This window comes from Ambystoma mexicanum, chromosome 1q (assembly GCF_040938575.1).
Source record: "Ambystoma mexicanum isolate Mex_15411 chromosome 1q, UKY_AmexF1_1, whole genome shotgun sequence".
NCBI classification, from domain to species: domain Eukaryota; kingdom Metazoa; phylum Chordata; class Amphibia; order Caudata; family Ambystomatidae; genus Ambystoma; species Ambystoma mexicanum.
In genome coordinates, this window is record NC_090922.1 from 922,294,641 (window position 1) to 922,314,529 (window position 19,889).

The following is a 19,889-nucleotide window of genomic DNA, read 5'->3' on the forward strand; positions in this document are numbered from 1 at the left end:
CTAGCCACACACCTGGATCTAGCACCAATGATGTAGAACTATGGGGTGCCTTATGACATGTCTGTTGTCCTCCCACAAGGCTATAAAAAACAGTTATTTTGGCCAATAAGTAGGGTGCCTGATTCTGAATACACCCAGTTCATCTCCAAAGTCTTTTGTTCCAACAAGATTTTTGAAGGGGCATAGAGCGGTCACTATGGCTTCTGCATGTCATTCATTGTGTTGTGTTATATCTGCGCCATTGACGCTCCCTGAGGACATACAGCGTTCAACTTGTTCTAGCACACAGTGCTGTGATCTTTTTTCAGGTTGTTGATGTGGTAAATCTGGACAGATATGAATACTCGCATGGCAGACCCAGTTTTCATCCTGAAGATATTGATACATTTGAATACCATTAAATTGGGTATTAGTAAGAACCTTTATTTACAGAGATATGAAATGTAGGAAACTGTGGGTGCAAATAACATTTTAAAATATATATTATTAAAACGTAGACACCTGATGACAAGTGATCTCAGCATACCATACCTAGGAGGGCTGCACATATCATAGGAGCATGCAGACCGAAAGCACATGACAACGTAATTTGAATGTAGGTGTTGTCCTGTTGGTGCAAACCTACTCATAGTGTGGTCTGGTAGGTAAGATTGCACAGTTGGTAGTCTCTCCACATTACCCTTAACTGCATTGGAAGAGTCTGGTAATGCCCTGGTCTGAGTGGCAGGCCACCACCTCACCTGAATGACAGTCAGCACAGTCCCCCATATGCTTTATTTGCATGGAGGACTGTGCTGCTTGCCTCTCAGCAGGGATGCGTTCCATGCTATGCATTTTATTTTAGTTTGTTGCAGAGCCATTTCGAATGTTACAATGTTAGAACTTTTCTAAAAATGTAAATATCCTTAAGGAATCTTCTCTATTATATCAATCTGTATTGTGATTGTGTCCTATCTTTTGTGCAGATTAAGGAAATGAGGCGTTGTGAGTTTAAGGAATTGACCTGGAAACTCATAATTTGACCAAGTAGAAATACTTGGGAAATTCCAGAGTGATGGCGGACATGAGGGTCACCGTGGTGTGGGCTCCTCAAACATAAACCATGCAATATCAGCTAAATCACAGTTTTAAAAAGAAATGTCACCCTAACCGGCTTTGCAAGACATAAGATCTCCCTTGAAGGAGACAGAATGACTGATAAAGTTGGTATGGTTTAGGCATATTTTATGTTAAGCGGCCCTACTTCATATTTTAGGAAAAATTAAGAATTATCGAGACTGTCTCAATTTTAAAGTAAAGAGGCACTGTAATAATGTGTCATTTTTTTCGTGATTTGTGCAAAAAGGGAGCGCCTACAGTATGCAGATAGTAACCTGTTCTGTTGAGAGACAGCACCCTACAAATGGAGCAGAGATTCACACACAACAGCAACATCCATTTGAATTAGGAGCCCTAAGACGCACTGTTTCTGAAATATTTGCACTGCAATGCATTGCACCGTGTCAGGGTGAGGCGGCAGGTGGGGAGAGAGCACAGAAGGTCCCAGTATGCTGCAGCACACCAACTCTCGCCGCTCTTCCACGTCTGCTGTGGGGTATGTCCACCAGCCACACGTGCCCATTCTCAGTGCAGTTTACTTCAGAGTGCAAAGCACAACAAGCGATAAGCGACTCGGGACAGCGACCTACAGAATAATTGATTTTCAACAATGGATGAGTGTTACCATGTCTGTTTAAAGAATACGTGCGGATTACAGGTACTTCTTGCTAGTTCTTTATAAATCATGGAACTGCATATTTAAAAAAACGAAAAGGCCCAGTGTATCAGAAATGTTCCAATGTAAATGCTGTATTTAATTTTCCAGAAGCAATTGAAACCTTGGTTTATTCTTTCAAGAATATATATATTGGAAAGATAACAGTGATACTTTTATGAATGCATGTAAAAGCCTATTCTCATTATATAATGATTTGTACATGTAAAAATTCAAACTAGGCAATACATTAATGTTTATTTGTATAAGAAATCAATGGTCTTCTAATATGGCTAACTATTCCGGTCTTGGGTTTTCCTTCATTGGCACAATTGGCATTTATCTTCTTCTAGGGGCTGTGTTTGCAATTTGTATCCCCTTCTAATATCAAATTCATTCTCTCTTTCTCTCTCAATTGTTGGTGATCAATTCTCTTGCTTTCGGCATACCCGCCAACGCGCCCCAAGGTGCTCATGGCCTCTTGAAAGACTCACCGTTGTTCGTTGGTGTCGTTGTATGCTCCCACGGTCAACCGGAGAAGCGCTTTCATCCGCTTCGTCTCGTGACTGCTTCTGCCTTTTAAACTTCCGGGGCACAGGTGCATATGAGTAAACACTAGAATGCTCACTGTGCTCGGGGCTGTTCTCATTTTGCATTGCTTCATTATTATTATTATTCATACCAGTACTTTTGTCATTCTCTGACATGAAGTTTGGGTTTTGGAATTGGTTTGGAATTCTTGAATAGACATTTTCAGTAGTCTTAAATTGAAAATGATTCTTGGATGAATGGTAGGTGGAATTGGAAAAAGCAATCTCCCCATTCTTCATGGGAGAAGGATTGAGCATATAACAATAGGCATGAGTGTATTAGATATGGCAGGGTCATTTTCAAAAGAAATTGGGCGATACAATGTCTCATCTGATGAAGCCATGACATCTCCCCGGAGGTTGTCCCCCCATGAGATCCTCCGTCATATAGCTGCCCCCAGGGTCAGGATCAGGCAGTGGCCGCCATCCCCTGGCCTCATGGGAGGAGGTCACAGCTGGGAAATCAGTAATGACTCCATCAGGTTTATCACATACCCTTCCTGTATAAGGGTTCTTTTGATTATGATTTGGTCTCCCATTCCCACGTGGGCTATTCTGATACCAATTCCTCTTTTCCCCTGTGGTCAACAAGGCAATAACAATCGGGGGAATAACTGACATTCCCCAAAATGTCTTTGAGGGAAAAAGATAAGGTTTCTTCCCCTGATGGATTCGATGTTTCTTGTAGTCAGGGGAATCCACCCGTGGGATTTTTTATTTTATTTGGGCACCTGTGAAATCCATTGATCAAATTGGGGCAAGTTGCTTCCCAGGACTAACTGGATCAGCAAGTTGGGAATTACTGCCATTGTTAGCTTGAATTTTCTTCCTAGGATGGTGATGTGGATTTGTGTCAATGGATATTTTTCAATATGGTCATGGACACAGCCGTCCGCATCATTTTCTATTCTCTTCCACCCCCGGGGAAGTTGTTCTGTGCATATGGCGCACTCTTTATGTCCACTATGCAGTTGGGCCGAGCAGGTTCATCCTTCTAAGTTGGCAGGGACTCTATAGGAGGTTTTATTTTCTTTGTATAGAAAAGTATTGGGTTTTCTCTTGTTCTTACTCTTTGTTCTCTTTGGGCGGGGCCTTTCTGACTTTCCCTTTCAATCCGTCGCTATTTCACCAGATTGGGTGTAGAGGATATCCGCATAAGATGTTTTAGCACTTGTTTCCCTATCTTGCTCATTCTGACTTGGTTCCTGCAATCAGAGTATGGTGGAATGGTCGATCCTATTCAAAGGACAGTGCCTTTGTCCCCCAAAAGAAACATAACCACTGTTTCCATGTAGAAACTGGGGGAACAACAGATGGTACACCACCATTCCTTTTCTCTATGGGGATCAAACCTAATCCACACTCTCTTGGTTAATCGGGTGCTTCCAATCCCTGTAAGCCACTCAGGGGTGTGTCTGGGGTAGATGGATTTTGTTCTTCCTGGACTAATGGGAAATGCCCTAGAGGAAATCCAACTCTTCCCATGAGGGATCTGGTTTGTTTCCAGTAGGAGACAAGGATCCAGAGGATGGTGTCTTGTCATCTTCTTCGCCTAATATGAGGGCCTCAGTGTCTGATTCTCCTGTCTCTTTGTATCTTAACCCAGACTCAAGATTATATATGGGTTCCTCAATGTGAAGTGGAATTTACATCAGTCTCAGGTCTTATTTCTCAAAGGGAGAAAAGCTTCAAGGATATTAAAGCATTGAGAGGTTTGGCCTTTTCCCCATAAAGATTTACTTTTGGTCTGCTTATAATCCATTTCCTCAATTAAAGGATAGAAAAATGTTCCTGGGGTTTCACTCTCTGAGTGTTCTCCCTCAATGGGTGGTTCCCATAAGATGAAAAAATAGGTTCTATTAGATAACTCAAAGAAACATGTGTGCACTCCTGGGAATAAACCCCAATGGCAAGTTCTGAATATTTATAAAGATAAATGTGTATTACTTTTTAGTACATGAACAAAAATGTTATCAACACACCCAAATTAGTTGATATAAATAAACATTCGTTTTATAAATGTTATCAACACACCCAAATTAGTTGATATAAATAAACATTATTTTTATACAATGCCAATGTGTACATAAATTCACAAACAAATAACCCACAAATGTGCTTTTAACAAATAATAACCATTAAATATACTTTAGTACATATACAAATCATTGTAGAACAAAAAATCAAATGGTTGTACAATCTTTGCAGAAATTCGACTTCATTTGTTTCCAAAAGGTAAGCGTAATGAGGAAAATTCTGCTGACACACTATGCATTTCGGGATTATGATTTCTCCCTTCATCAGGTGTGATACATCCTCTTTCCCTAAAGAAATTATACAGTTTTAAAAACGTGATTTAGTTTGCTATGTGATCATGATCATCTAGAAGGATTACTTTATTTGAAGTCATCCTGACATGTTCTGGATGTAGGCCTGTTAAATTTCCCATTTGGGAATGGACAAATTAGTTCCCAACTACATAGAAATGAAGCATCGATTCAACATAATAGAATTAAAGAGAAAGATCCAAACGAATTGTTTATGTACAAACAATGAATACACATTTACCTTTATAAATATTCAGAACTTGTCATTGGGATTTATCTCCAGGAGTGCAGCCGTGTTTTTTTGAGTTACCTCATAGAAACAATTTTTAAATTAGTATTTTTATCCTCCTTGCCAGTGTCACACACCTGGAGCACCAGAAGAAATGAGTTCATAACAACTAAATTAATAACATCAAAAAATACCATTCAAATAGCAGTGCGTCCCCACCAAATACATAGTTCCATAAGATCTCATATACTGGGTTTCCCACTACCTCACCCCTGCTGATCTTCATGAAGAGTAATTTAAGAAAATACATTTCAGTTAATCTCTGCAGGAGAGAATGGGTAGTCATTTTAATTATGCTCCTCTGCAGGGTATAGCATAGATGGACAGGTTGGTGGGAAATGTTATCTGTAAATTCAAAGAGACTATTACCTCTCCCCCACAACAGACAATCTTGGGGAAAAAAAGGAGGTAGATGTTGCCCTGCACGAACTTTCTCATGGAGAGAATAGCCTGTGGGTCCAAAAGATGAAAGGTAATCCCTACAGTTTGGGTGCCTATTTGAGTTGTTCAGTCTTGGGATTAAAATGTATACTATTCAAGTGGCATTCCCAGTTTGTGTCAACTGGGCCTCTCTGCCCCTTCCCTAAGAGGAACTATCCTACCTGATCCAACAACTAAGGATGTGTCAGTGTCAGACTGTCCAAAATGAAAACTGTCCTCTGTCCAAAGTTTTATTCTGACACACATACTAAATCTAAACTCTAAGGTGAAACAGGAAATTTATTTAACCTTCGAAGGTTTGGGAAAGTGTTCACAAAAAGAGGAAAAACTTGCTTTCAACATAAAAGGTCTGCAAGGATATGGGTCCTTGCTCCTTGAACATCTGGTTCATACAATGCTTTCCTAGTGCTGATGCTCCTTCCCAAGATGTCTTTTTCAAAACAAAACAGTTCTTTACTCTTATTAAACAACACAGTTATGATTGCCTGGCATACTCTCCTGCCAGGACTTCTTAGGTTCACACTCTTGTGATTGTAGCCTGGTGTGCTTTCCTGCTAGGACTTCTTAGCTTCATACTCTTGTGATGGTTGTCTGGTGTACTCTCCGGCCAGGACTTCTTCTGCTCACACTTTTGTGATGGTTGCCTGGTGTACTCTCCTGTCAGGACATCTTATGCTGACACTCTTGTGATGATTGCCTGGTGTACTCTCTTGCTAGGACTTCTAAGGTTCACACTCTTGTGATGGTAGCCTGGTGTACTCTCCTACCATGACTTCTTAGGTTCACACTCTTGTGATGGTTGCCTGGTGTACTCTCCTGCCAGGACTTCTTATGCTGACACTCTTGTGATGGTCGCCTGGAGTACTCTTCTACCAGGACTTCTTAGGTTCACATAGGTTTCCTGCCCTTTTCCATAGTTGCAGACACACTTTATTTGCTAATATATATTCCAGATCTATATTCCGGTCTTGGGTTTTCCTTTGTTTGAACAATTTGCATTTATCTTCTTCTAAGTGCTTTATTTGCTATTTGTTTCCCCTTCTAATATCAAATACATTCTTTCTTTCTCTCTCATTTGTTGGTGAGTCATTCCCTTGTTTTGGCATACCTGCTGACATGCCCTGGGGTCCCCGCAGCCTCTTGGAAGACTCACTGGCATTCGTTGGCATTGTTGTATGCTCCGAGGGTCAACCAGAGAAGCGCTTTCATCAGCTTCTTTTCTCATGACCGCCTATGCCTGGTTTCTTCAGTTCTCGTGGCTTCCGCTTCCAACATCTGTTTTCCTCTGGGCATCAGTAAGGAAAGCACTGCTCTGGATCACCTGTGAATGCCCAGGAGTCCCTCACTAACTCCTGGCATTCTCGTAGCATGTCCGACCTTGCTCTGCAGCCTTCTCCTTCTCCTGGCTGCACCACACCGGTCCTCACCCAGCGATCTCCTCTGCCTCACAGAGAGACGCCGTTCTCTCCCGCCAGGAGCAGACTTCTGCTTCACTTGCCTTTTAAGCTTCTGGGCACAGATGGATATGAGTAAACATTGGAATGCTCACTGTGCTTGGAGCCATTCTCATTCTGCATTGCTTGAATCTGTTTCTTCTTCATCCCAGTACTTTGGTCATTCTGGGACATTAAGTCCAGGTTTTGGAATTGGTTTGGAAGTCTTGACTAAACCTTTTCAGTAGCCTTAAATGGAAAGTTATTCATGAATGAATGTTAGGTGAACTTGGAAAGAGTGATCTCCCTATTCTTCATGGGTAAAGGAGTGGGCGTATACCAATAGTCCAGGATGGTATTAGATATGAGAGGGTCATTTTCATAAGAATTTGGGGGATACCATATCTCACCCAATGAAGCCAAGACAGCTCCCTGAAGGTTGTGTCCCCACATGTGATCCTACATCATATAGCCGCCCCCAGGGTCAGGGTAAGACAGCGGCCACCGTCCCCTGGCCACATGGGAGGAGGACTCCATCGGGTTCATCACAATAAATACACAACCATGTTCCCTACAATCAGAGATAAAATATGTTACAAGTGTGAGATCATCAGAAACATACAAACTGTCCCTATGTCCTTTGGGCCTGGGGATCTCAGAAATCCATATTTCATCAATGTGCCATATTCATATAAGAGGATATGGAATATAAATTATTTTGCATTCACAAGTGTGTGAGTAGGCAGCCCACACATTTTTTCATATGTATTCAAAATATGACCAAACTATGAAGATTGGGGGTGTATTCTCTGGGAGTGTCTGACTGTTCAGCAGGAAAATGGAAAGATGTGACCAATGCAAAAATGGGATGTAATCATGACACCATGTGAGAATATCACTCATGGTAAAAAGGGAAATACACAGAGAATAGGGGGCTAAGAGTTTGAAAGCTGCCAAGAAGGAGAAGTCCTGTTCCAAATGGATGAGTGCTAATCTTGGATAATTTATGGAGATGAGATGGCCTTGTCCAGGAGAGAGCCTGAACCAGATTAATTTGGGACAGAGCTGCATTCCTGAAAAGGGGATAAATGGACCAAGAGAGGCCAACTGTCCCTGCCTGCTCTGGGCCTTAAGGAATTCTTAACAAGTGAGTCGAAAGCACCTCACATGTATTTGACAAAGACCCTCATGGATTAGTTCTCTGCTTAGTACCAGGAATGGAAGAGTGGGAGGTGGTTACCAAAACTGGAAGTTCATCCCAAATAGAATCGCTTGATATTCTAGTATGAGATTTACTTTTTTTCCACACTGTATACAATTCCAAGTGATGTTCCATTGCAATAAGAATCAATATTTTTTATCAGCACCGTGTGTGTAGTGTGGAACTAATAGCACATCTTTGCAGCTAAAGCACAGTCTGTTGTAAAATAAATCTAATCAAATTGCACCTAGGGTGTTTTTACAGGTGTAGTCAACCACTTAGGCTGTGATTTGAATGGCTGTGTTCTACAGCCTTATGGAGAACTTGCAACCTGTGAACGCCTTAGATACTAAAAAAGAGACATTGGGAGTTGAAGTGAGTTTAGCTGTTTCACTGCCATTCCTGTAGAAAATGATTCCAATGTAAATTACATTATCTCCTCTCCCTTGAGATTGTACATTTGGGGAAGGGCTTTGCAGCATCTATGGGAGCGGATCTGTGAAGTCAATTGGCAGGGGTATTCACCTCTGTATTAGAAAATCATGTAACCATTCTTTTATGTTGGGTGGGTGAATCAATATCTTGTGCATTCTAAATTGATAGTGCTGCTTCCCTAATCCAAACCTGCAGAATTAGTTGCAACTCATTATAGCCTGCATTTAAATTTCATGCACATACTAGCAAGCCTCAGCACCATATTCACATAGGGGAATTGTTTTATATTGAATGATAAAAGTGGTAATATTATACAAACTTTATATGATACCAATACTTGTTATTGATACTGGAGAAAATAAAATGCTATAAAACATGTGCTCTTTGATTAAAAAACTGATAGGCAGAGGTGATCAAAAGAAAATCCTATGGCTGTCAGAGGGGAGGAAGTGGTTGGTTAAACTGAATGCTGAACATCATCTGAAGAACCCCACGCTAATAACTAAAGCTGTTGCGACAGGCATTTTCCCTATCTAGGGCTGAGAGAGAATGTTTAGAACTGGGATAGGGCACTAACAGAAACCTGGCAATGATCTCATCAGATGCAATACAAAAGCTCTTAATATGGGCAAATAATCCAGGTGAAAGAAACCTCATAACTCGAGTTGGATTAAATTGCCTCTCAATAAGATCTACATTACCTTGATTGTCAGGGGGCATGGAGAGCAATGTGTGCCCTTTTGCTTGTGATGTCGTGAAGAATACTTTGCACTTTATGCTGTTTTGTCCAGTCTTTAAGGACATTAGAGCAAGAACATTGGCTCACGTCTTTGCCGACAATTCACACAATGGCGACCAGTTTTGTTATATCTCCTCTGGGGAGAAAATCAGTTTGTGAACTGGTCATTGTTATCCTTTTTGAGACATGCGATGGCCAGGAGGTTATTTGTGTTATCCTCCATTTGTGTAAGTTGATGGGCTCAAAAAAGTGGGCAGTCCAGACTAATAATAACAGATGGGGGAGGCACATGTTAATATGTGCACATTGTAAAACGCTTGATCAAAATGCATATAGCTGCTTCTTATCACTTATTATCTCTATTGTTAATAGATTAATCGTTTAACCTTGTGGTATCTGGAATGCATAAACAGTCTCCATCTTGTATTGCAGCATTTGCTTCTACCAGAAATCTTTACTGCTGCTGAGATATGTGTTTTTTATGTATAATGGCTTTGGGCATATTTACGTGTATTTTATTCTTTTATGGTATATCCACCTGTGTGTTATTCTTTCATGGCAATTTGCCGAAATAAAGTGATTTTATTGAATGAGGAAATTAATGTGAGTTTCCAACCCCTTGGATTATGTGAATATACTGGCCAGCAAAATGCCTGTAAGGAAATTGAATATGATTGTGTAATTTAGGAATAGAGGTTTTGAAAATATGTAGCTAACTCAAGGTGTGATTGAGTGTATGCCAGCTCTCAGTGAAACTGCCACAGGCAGGTCATCACTAATTCTGTAAATAAACTATCAATGTTCATGCATCGTATTGTTGTGAATTCCACAGAATAAAGTAAAGGGACCACCTCTAACTTTCTTTTATTCATTCAAATACATTTGAGTTTTAAATATAGACAGAGTCTCTTTCTTGTCCCAGAACAGTGAAAGTGGAGTGCATGCCAGGGATCACCGGGATTGCCACACTTAGTGAAAAGATTGACATATCAACACATATTCCAGCAATATTATGCTTGGCTGCCTGCACAGAACCACAGAATCACAACCAGGCCTCAATGCAGTGTGATAAGTGACATCACCAGCAATGTATACAGCCACAGTGCACCTGGATAAGCTGGGTTTCCGCTTGGTGGCAGTTAAGAGAATGAGATTTGAACTGCCAGACATAAAACTGGTTAGCTAAATATCTACTCAGGAGCAACAGAAAGAACACCTACCCATTGGGGGTTTAAACAATATTAAGCACAACGATATTTTTACTGAGGGCACACAGTAAATATTAACAGTGTTTAATGGCTTTCTTTATTCATAAAAACATACTGGTTGACTGCTGTGGAAATGAAATTGTTCTCCTCTTACAATCGATCATGCACGAAATGCCCTCTCAGACAACATGATCACTATTGCCGCTTATAAACAATGAAAGCCCTTGATTGTTGTGCGATGGTGCCATTCCTCCTGAATATTTAAATGAACATTGTGCGATGGTGCCATTCCTCCTGAATATTTAAATGAACATTGTGCGATGGTGCCACATTTGCCACTTGCATCATCCTCTGAACAACGCTGGATTGGATCTTTCAGGCATTCCCTTGTGCTCCTAGCTCTTTCACAACAGTCATCATGACAAACAACCAGTTAATATCAGTCAGCTACATTGATCATGGTCTAATATACACATTCAAAATGCATGTGGCCCACTACGCATGAGTTAGTAGCACCAACCAAACAGACAACTCTCCCATCCCAGTAGCACATATAGTATTGGTAGCATGAAGTGAAGAACACGCTTCATGCTCTTGGTATTACAAAACCCAGGCAAGTGACTAAATTGTGATCACCCATCATCTCAGCACAAGGCTACAGTCATTCCAATGGCCACATGGTGAACATTTTCAAAAGAGCTGTGATTGAACCCATGCACCAGGAATTCTCTTGGAACATTCATGTACATAGTTCTGCTGGGAAGAGACATAATGAGCTTGAAAGCACCAGCATTCATATCCCTTGCATCCCTTGAGAGATTTGGAGGTATTGGACTCTCCCATCATCACTTCCTGAAAGCACAACCACAGAGTGGACTTTGCTGTAAAATGGTGGCTCCAATCTCTGACAAGAAAGATATTTCATCACGTCTGACCCCTGGCTCCAATAGTAATCCTGACCAACACTCACCAGTCAAGAACACTTTCAAATGGTGGTGTTGGCTTCTCTTAAACCCTTTATGAAAAAACTGATATAGCCAAAGAGCCAACACAGAAATACATTGCAAACATCAAATGTTGCCTCAATATTATAAATTCCCAACAATGCAAACTAGAGAAAAGGGTCAGTGCCTGTAAAGAAATCAACCCACGGATCAACAGGCTGAAAACGAGGGGAAGATCCTGTGCAACCAGCTCAATACCTTACAGAGTCAATAGGTGCAATAATCTCTGCTTTAATGAGGTCATTGAGGGTAGAGAAGTGGGTGTTACAATTGGCTTTCTTATGCTTTTATGGATTAAGTAAGCACTGAGCAAGGAGTGAGAATCAGTCGCCCAAAAACACCTAATGCAAAAAGCAAAACGCTGCAGTCAGCCACCAGGATAGTGCTTAGAAGTCGTTTTTAGCTGCACAGCTAAGCAGTGCACATGAATTGTAAACAATGCTGAGAAACACACATGCAATTTGTACTAAGAATTCAGAAAAGCGCTCAACTATATGGAGAAATGACAGTACGCAAAACAACATGTTTTATCGAGATACCTTATAAAAACAGAGATGCACAGCCCTGGACAATAAACAAAGGACTTTGCATAGTTAAGCAATACTGAGACAAGGAACCCGTTTTGTAGCAAGCAGAATATCATGGCTATTTCCCAGGCTGCAAACAACAGGGCAGATGTACAATTGTGAAGTATGCATGCATTATTATGAAAATGACATAAGCAAAGACGATGAAAGTCTTTACAACACATAGGCGCAATGGCAGCTGGAGGTCCAGGAGGAGAGATGAGTAAACCAGGGATATCCATTATGATTAGACGAGCTAAACTGTAGAATGGGCAGTCCTGTCCACCTGAGTCAAGCGCCAAATATAATGTGTTCTGCTGCAAAGTCAAATTGGTTTCAATTTAAGAAACTTGAATCTAACTGGCCAGCCATGCCCAGTTTCCTGGGAACAGTGCCTGATTTTGTGTGGTTCTCATTAAGTTGGTTTGACTTCAATTCAGGAAATATGAACTCCATAATTCATTCCATACGCAAGTCATCCAATTCGGCAGAGACTGCGGTATTATAATCTCGTACAACAAGTTGAACTTCACTTTACTATACAATTATTGTAAAGGAGCCACAAATTGGTAATAAATATGGCTGAAAGGCTTGGGGATGGGGTCAGAGACAGGCACACTCTTGGAGACAGCAGGCATGCACCAGAGAAGCCAGGCAGGCTCTGTCAGCCAGTCATGGAGCCCAGAGGCTCAGAAGGGTGAAGCAGAGAAAATAACAATTCTGTGCTGAGAAGATAATGCAACCATCAAATGTTTGTAGGGATGCATTAAGTTGGGAAATCAGCTACCTTGGAGAAGTTTTGTTTTTAGCAAATGCAGGTTACATCAAGCAGCCTGCAGTTTTTGATATGCGACTTAATGGACAGGACATACTGAGATTCTGATTTCCTAATTTTTAGATATATTGATGCTAGTTTGAAGCAATATTTTTGTCTAGAATCCAATGGGTGTTTAGTCCGAGGCCGTAGGCGAAACCGATAAATCCATTGTGCAAGTAAAGGTTTTTAAGATAGCACAGTGAGTAAAGCGCTTGCTTTGACATCTGTGCAGATCCTGCTGACACAAGTTCGAATTCTGGCAGGGCCGAATTCAGCCTTTCATCCTTCCGAGGTCGATAAATGAGCACCACAAACAGTGGGTAATAATAAGCGGTGCTCAGATACCTGAGGGTTCGTAGTGCTATATAAATGCTTTATTATTTATTATTTTCTCTGCGTTCTAGCCAATAGCTGAGAACACATTGCAAACATTATATGCACTTACTCTAATAATGATTTGTGTATTATTGGGCCAATGGCATCAGTAATATTAAGAAAACAACACACTAGAACAAATGCAGGCATGTTGTAAAAGCAGAATAGTTTGAACGCTTTTCAAATACTGTCCTAGACAGTAGCTTAGAATGCATTGCAAGCATTACACACAGTTAAACTACTGTTGGATTGTGAATCTTAAGCCAATGTTACATTTAGCAATATTTTATGAGGGTTGTGATCAAGAGAACTGAGAATGGATTAAGGCAACACAGGTTGAATAATGCACAGTAGATAGATAAACTAAACTAGATGTGTTTGATACATCTTTTAAAAAAAAGTAATTTTTTATTTTATTTTTTATTTTTTATTTTCATTTAGTTTATACAAACGTTTGAAAAATCATACATTAGAAAAAACAAAAAAAAGTATCATCTTTACTTGTTGCGTCTCTATAACTTTGATTTGATCTAATTCCTTACACATTGTCATTGCATTAAGTTCTGTATTGCTTAGTCTCAACATTTGCTATTGCTTGTCATCCTGTTCTAAGCGTTTGCTCTCCTGACTTGCAGCGGTTTCTGACTCTCCTTTGGCACCGGCTGGTCTCATTTCTAGTTGATTCTGTAATAACTCCAGGAATCTCATCAGCGCAATCAACACTGAATTACTTTCAGTCAGGTGCAGTTGCTTCCACCATTCCTCCCCATTCAGTGTCTGATAACTTGTCATCACCTTCCCTAGGCAATTTTCACATTGGACATTTAGTTCGGTGCAGTTTAGGACGAGATGTTTTAGATTTTCTTCTTCCTTTGGACAGAATCTGCACAGTAAATTTCCCGATGGGATCACACGCCTGTTCCTCAGAATTTCTTTTGTTTCTATAATATTCAAGCAGAACTTCAGGTAGTGTCTTCTTAGGCGTTTGCACGGCGATAGAGCCAGATATTTCTGGAGTGTGTTCCATTTTTTTGCTTCTTTTGGTTGGTTTATCATGGATTTTTGTGCTGCTCTTTTTTCACCAATTTCAATCCAGTCGAGATCTAGCAATTTCTTTTTCACAAACTCTTGATTGTACCATAGTGTTGTCTCATCCGTCCCCAGTTGATTAAGAATATCCCTGCATTGGTGTTTCCAGTCTCTTAAGGCTGATTTTTTCCCTATCTCGTTCCCCAACAAGATTTTAAACATTGGCGAATTCGCTATTTCATGGGTTTTTCTGAATAGCAGTAATTTATTCCATGTGATCCTTGCATTCAGGGTGGAGATCCCTACTTCATAAAGGACACAAGCAGTTAGCATACTTTTGGGTATCTGAAGGATTTTCTTCCAAAGAAATCCTTCGCACCTGGACCATATCTTGTGGTCGCAGCCAAACATGTTCTCCGCTCCGTAGGTTAGAATTGGTGTGATTTTATTTTGATAACATTTTCTCACTAGCTCACACGTGAATTTCCCAAATTTCTTTTGCATTATGATTCCTTGTGAGGTTAGTTGTCTGCAACTGTTTAGGATTTTTTTCACCATCGGTTCGTCGTTTAAGCTGGAGTTGATCATTGTGCCCAGATATCTTGTATATTGCACTTTTTCCAGTTTCTTCTTCCCCACGAACCAACTTGTTCTGTACTTAAGTGACTTCCTTCCTCTTTTATTCTCCAGGACTAGGATTTCTGATTTAGCAGCATTTATCTCTAGCCCGAGATCTTCTGTATAGATCTTTAATGCAGTCAGTTTTCGCTGTAAACCGATTGGTGTACGATCTAAGGTCACCATATCATCAGTGTATAGAATGTGGTGCAATGGAATCCATTAATTCACGGCGGGAATGAAGTCACGTTTGCTAGGGTGTTTCCCACTTCTGAGATGTAAAAGTTAAACAGGGTAGCCCCTAGTGGGCACCCCTGTTTTACACCTCTCTCTGTGGGTATTGGTTTTGACAAATTTCCTTCGCTATCTAACCGTACCTGAATTTAGGTGTTGGAATAGAGTTCTTTGATGGCAGCAATTAGACTTTCGTGGCAGCCCCTCTTCTTTAGTTTGCACCACAGAATTTCTCTGTTTACTCCATCAAATGCGTTTGCCATATCAATGAATGCCAGGTAGATTTTCTGACCTGCTCGGATGGCATCGATTTTCAATAGATTTAGTATTAGGAGGTTCATGCTGCAACCCACTCCTTTAACAAACCTGGACTGGCGTTCATCATAGATCTTTTCTTGGTTGATCCATGTTGTTAGTTGTTTGAGGAGCTGGGTTGCGAACACTTTTCCTACTACGTCAAGGAAGGCTATGGGTCGATAATTAGCCGGGTCAGATCGCATTCCTTTCTTGAATATCGGAACAATGATCCCTGATTTCCAGGTTGCGGGGATCCTTCCTTCTTTTATTATTGCCTGGAATAGAATATCACAGAATTCTGACCATTCTTCGATATTTTCTTTTAAATCGGCATTGGACAGGCCATCGGGTGCTGTGGCTCTAGACGCACTACTCTTTAAAATTGAAGATCGAATGTCCACTCTATCTAAAAAGTTATATAAAGGTTCACATCACGTAAAAAGGTTAATATCACATATACAAGGTAATTCAACCTATGACCATACCCGCCAATGCAGTACAAATAACCCAAATCAGCATTGCCAGAGGACTATAACTAAGGGAGGGATTACATCAAGTAAAACAAGCTTAAATAGAGGGAGGCATCCAGCAATTTGACCGTAGTATCAGCGAGCTACCCCGCATCTACCACCCAATCGCCTACAATCACATCACAGATTACAATAAATTACAGAGGGTGAACTGGATCCCACTGAGTGGAACAGTTATCAAGAAACCATTGAAATGGTTGCCAGATGTTACGAGGCTAAAGGTTATACATCAATAATGAACAGTAGCCTAGTTCTGCATCGCAGCACCACATTAAATCAATCAACCATTTATGGATCGAGGGTGGTACAGGATTTTACCAATGCATTAAGATACATTGGGCCTCATTAGGACCCAGGCGGAGTGGGTTTCCGCCAGCGCTAATCGCGGCGGACCCGTCCGCCGTACTACGAGTTCCCTTAGCGCCATGGAGGTTTTCTCCGCCTGGTTTTACCAGGCGGAGAAAACCATGGCGCTACGGGACCTCGTTGTTAATTACGCCACCGTATTTTACGGTGGCGTAATTAACTCCTTCCCCACTCCCATTATACCCTATGGGGCAAGAATGGGAATGGGGAAGGGCAGAATGGGGATTGGGGATTTACCGCTCCGCCGAGGTCGGAATGGGGCGGTAAATCCGCCAACCCCCATGGCGCTATCGACGGCTTTCCGCCGTGCTTCGCGGTGCATTTAGCACCGCGAAATCCGCCTGGGTCCTAATGAGGCCCATTGTTTAGCCTGTAACATATATATTGACAGCCATTTTCTATTATCATTGCAGATCCCAAACATCCTCCTAAACAAACAGCAAATAGGCTCCCTAAATATCTTCATCCCTAGTATTTGAGTTGTTGTAGATATCCCAGAGTCCCAAAATACATTAAGAGTTGGACATGACCAAATCCTATCTATAAAATCATCCTCCTCTGCAAGACACATGTGGCAATTTCCATCTGCTTTGTCATCAAACTTCAATTGCCGAGCTGGGTATAAGTATGCCTGATGCAAAAGTAGTAGGTAGTGCAACCTTCTGTGAATACAGACAAATAAAAGACCATAGTGTGTCATCTAATTCCATCCCCATATCTCTTACCCTCTTAGAACTACATGGAGGATCCTCCAGAAGAGTGAGCTTGTGTGTCATTTGGTAAATAGTATTGATAATTCACAATATACTGTTTATGAGATTCTTGGGGGAATTGTGGTGTCCAGGCTTGAAAGGCAATGTGTAGCCATATGTATTGATAAGTCAATCGATAATCATGTCCCAATTTATCTATGAACTGTTTCCTAGAAACAAATTCCCCACCTGCATAGAAGTCATATATAGTTCACTCCCAGTTGTGACCAGTCACAGACTATCACATCATCACATGCTGGGCCTAAATCCTTTACCCCAAACACACAATTCTGGTGCATAAGGAAATTGCACTTGTAAGCGCTTAAACAACTTCCTCCATGCATCCACCATGCAGGATACTGGGTCAAACTCACATGTATGCTAAATGTTTGTAGACAACAGGGCCTCCTGCAACGAATAGGGTTGAACCGACATCCTCTCGATCCTAACATGAGGAAATGTCAATGACCCTGTCATCCAAAGTGATGCAAAATGTGGCTGGGGTGCTAGGTAGTAGAGTTCCATGTCAGGAGCCCATAGTCCACCTTGATCATATGGTCAAGTGAGTGCTTCCCACTTAATCATGGGTAACATCAGATGCCAAGCTAGCTGCACCAACCACAAACAAAGTAATGCAAAAAATGCAGTCAGAGGCCAGCGCAGAAGGTTCTGAAAAAGTAAAGTAATTTAGGAACTACCACCATTGTAGTGGCAATGCAGCCAAACGTCGATAGATGAAGTGTAATCAACCTCTCAATTTTCCACTTAAAGTGATTCAAATACGCATAGTGATTATCATTTAAAAGGGAGGTATGGTCCCTACTCACCCTAATGCTCAGATACTGAACTGGCGCCTGCTCCCATTTAGAGGTATGATCATGTAATTGAAACAGGATAGATGTGGAACAATTTATTCGCAGTCCAAAAAAATAAGCAAACCTTTAATTTAAAGTATGATATCGTCCACATATAAGGAGACCAGCTCTCTCACACCTCCCAATGCCAGGCCCCACTCGCGGTGCATTCAATGCAACCGAGCAGCAAGCGGCTCGATCGCCATTGCGAATAAGAGTTGTTTGATACATCTTTTAAAAATAAAATATAAAAATCATGAAGCGGTTTGAGCCTTTCAATGCCAGTTGCCAATTTAATGTGTGACTTTGGGCTATAGAATTGCATGTGGTATTCCTATGGTATTTTACAGGCCAAGTGAGAGTAAAAACAAGATAGACTGACGTGCCATTTTATTTGGTCCACTTACCTAAATAAGATTAACTTGACAACATTCCAAACCATGCTGTAAATGAATGCATACCTTTGAGTGTGTAAAGATAATTATCCCCTGTGATGGATCTGATTTGATTCGATTGATTTTGATTTGATGATTTCTATCATGCAAAGATGAGGGACTTTATCGTATACAGGCACAGATGATATAGTACAGTTAATCTCAAAACCAAGTGATTAGCTATTACAGACAACAGTCACCTATACAAAACCCTGGGCCCCTTTCCTTCCTATATAAAAGGTATGTTTTAAGGGCTTTGCGAAACTAACAGAAATATTCCAATACAATATCTCCTGAGGGAGGCTGTTCCACAATCTAGGACTTTGTACTGATAATCTTCTGTCTCCCCTGGAGTCACAGGAAAAGGAAGGAATTACCAGCAACAACTGGTCCCTCGAGCAGAGAGTCCTTGTAGGTTGATATCTACTAATCTGTTCAATGTATCCCTTCTGCCCAGAGGGGAGCCATCCCCTGTGAGGGTAGAGAGGTGAGCCTGCTCTGCAAGACCCTCCTTAGGGGTCTGGCCAAGGGAGACCTCACTGGAATTGATTCCCCTCTTGGAGACAAGGACTCTGAATCCGATAAGGGCCTCCCAGACCAGAATACATTGCCTACACGGGACCTGTACAGCCTACTTGTATTTCTGTTTTGAGTACCCCAACCTGTGTCAACGCTTCCTTCCTATTGGCTTCAGGCAATGCTGGAATTCATCTAAGTACCAAAGACACAGAAGAAGGAAACACTTTTGTTGTTTGTGATGTCATACTTAAACAGGAAAGTAACTGTAAATGGGGAGAAGGAAACTACTGCGTAGGGGGCAGTGTAATCCCTATGCAGAGGAGAGCCCTCTGGAGGAGACAGCCTGAAGTGGTGGAGCTATGCTAGGCAGTTGAGCCTGCTGGAGTCTGGAGAGCAAGGATAACACTATCCGCATGCCGGAAAGCTGGCGTTTTCTCTGACCGCAAAGTCCAGGTCAGAGAGACACGCATTTATCCTGGTGGCATGACCACAGACCAGCCGTTGTGGTCTTGGAGCCTGTAACTGATGTTGGGACCAGCTTGCTGGAGAAAGCCCAAATAGCCAAGCTCTACACCAGAAGGATGTTGGTTGTGGTGACAAGCAGCAACCATGAGGCGAACGCTCCCAGAAAGAGATTATCGCTAAGAGGAACGAATAATGCTAATCCAACCTGGGAGAGCCAACAGTAATACGGGAACTTGAGAGTAGACAAGCGCCCCATCTTCCACAGAATTAAAGAGTTATGAATACTGCAAATCGAGGCTGTGAGAGCTGATTAGATTATGGGAACCTGAGAAACCAAAGAGGGAAAACTCCCCATTTGCCCCAGAATGAAAGAGGTACAACTACTTAATTTCCAGGCCATGAGAGGCCAATGAGGTTACGGGAACTTGAAAAACCTGAGCGGGCAAAATCCCTACGTGAACCTGAGTAAAATATATATGAACATTGTGTGTCAAGGTTGGGAAAACAGAAGAGGGTTCAGGAGCCAGGGAAATCATGCGTGGCTAGCGCCCTGTGTGAATTACGTGAATTAGAGAACACAAGTCTATTAGAATGCCGCAGGACTTTGGGGAAT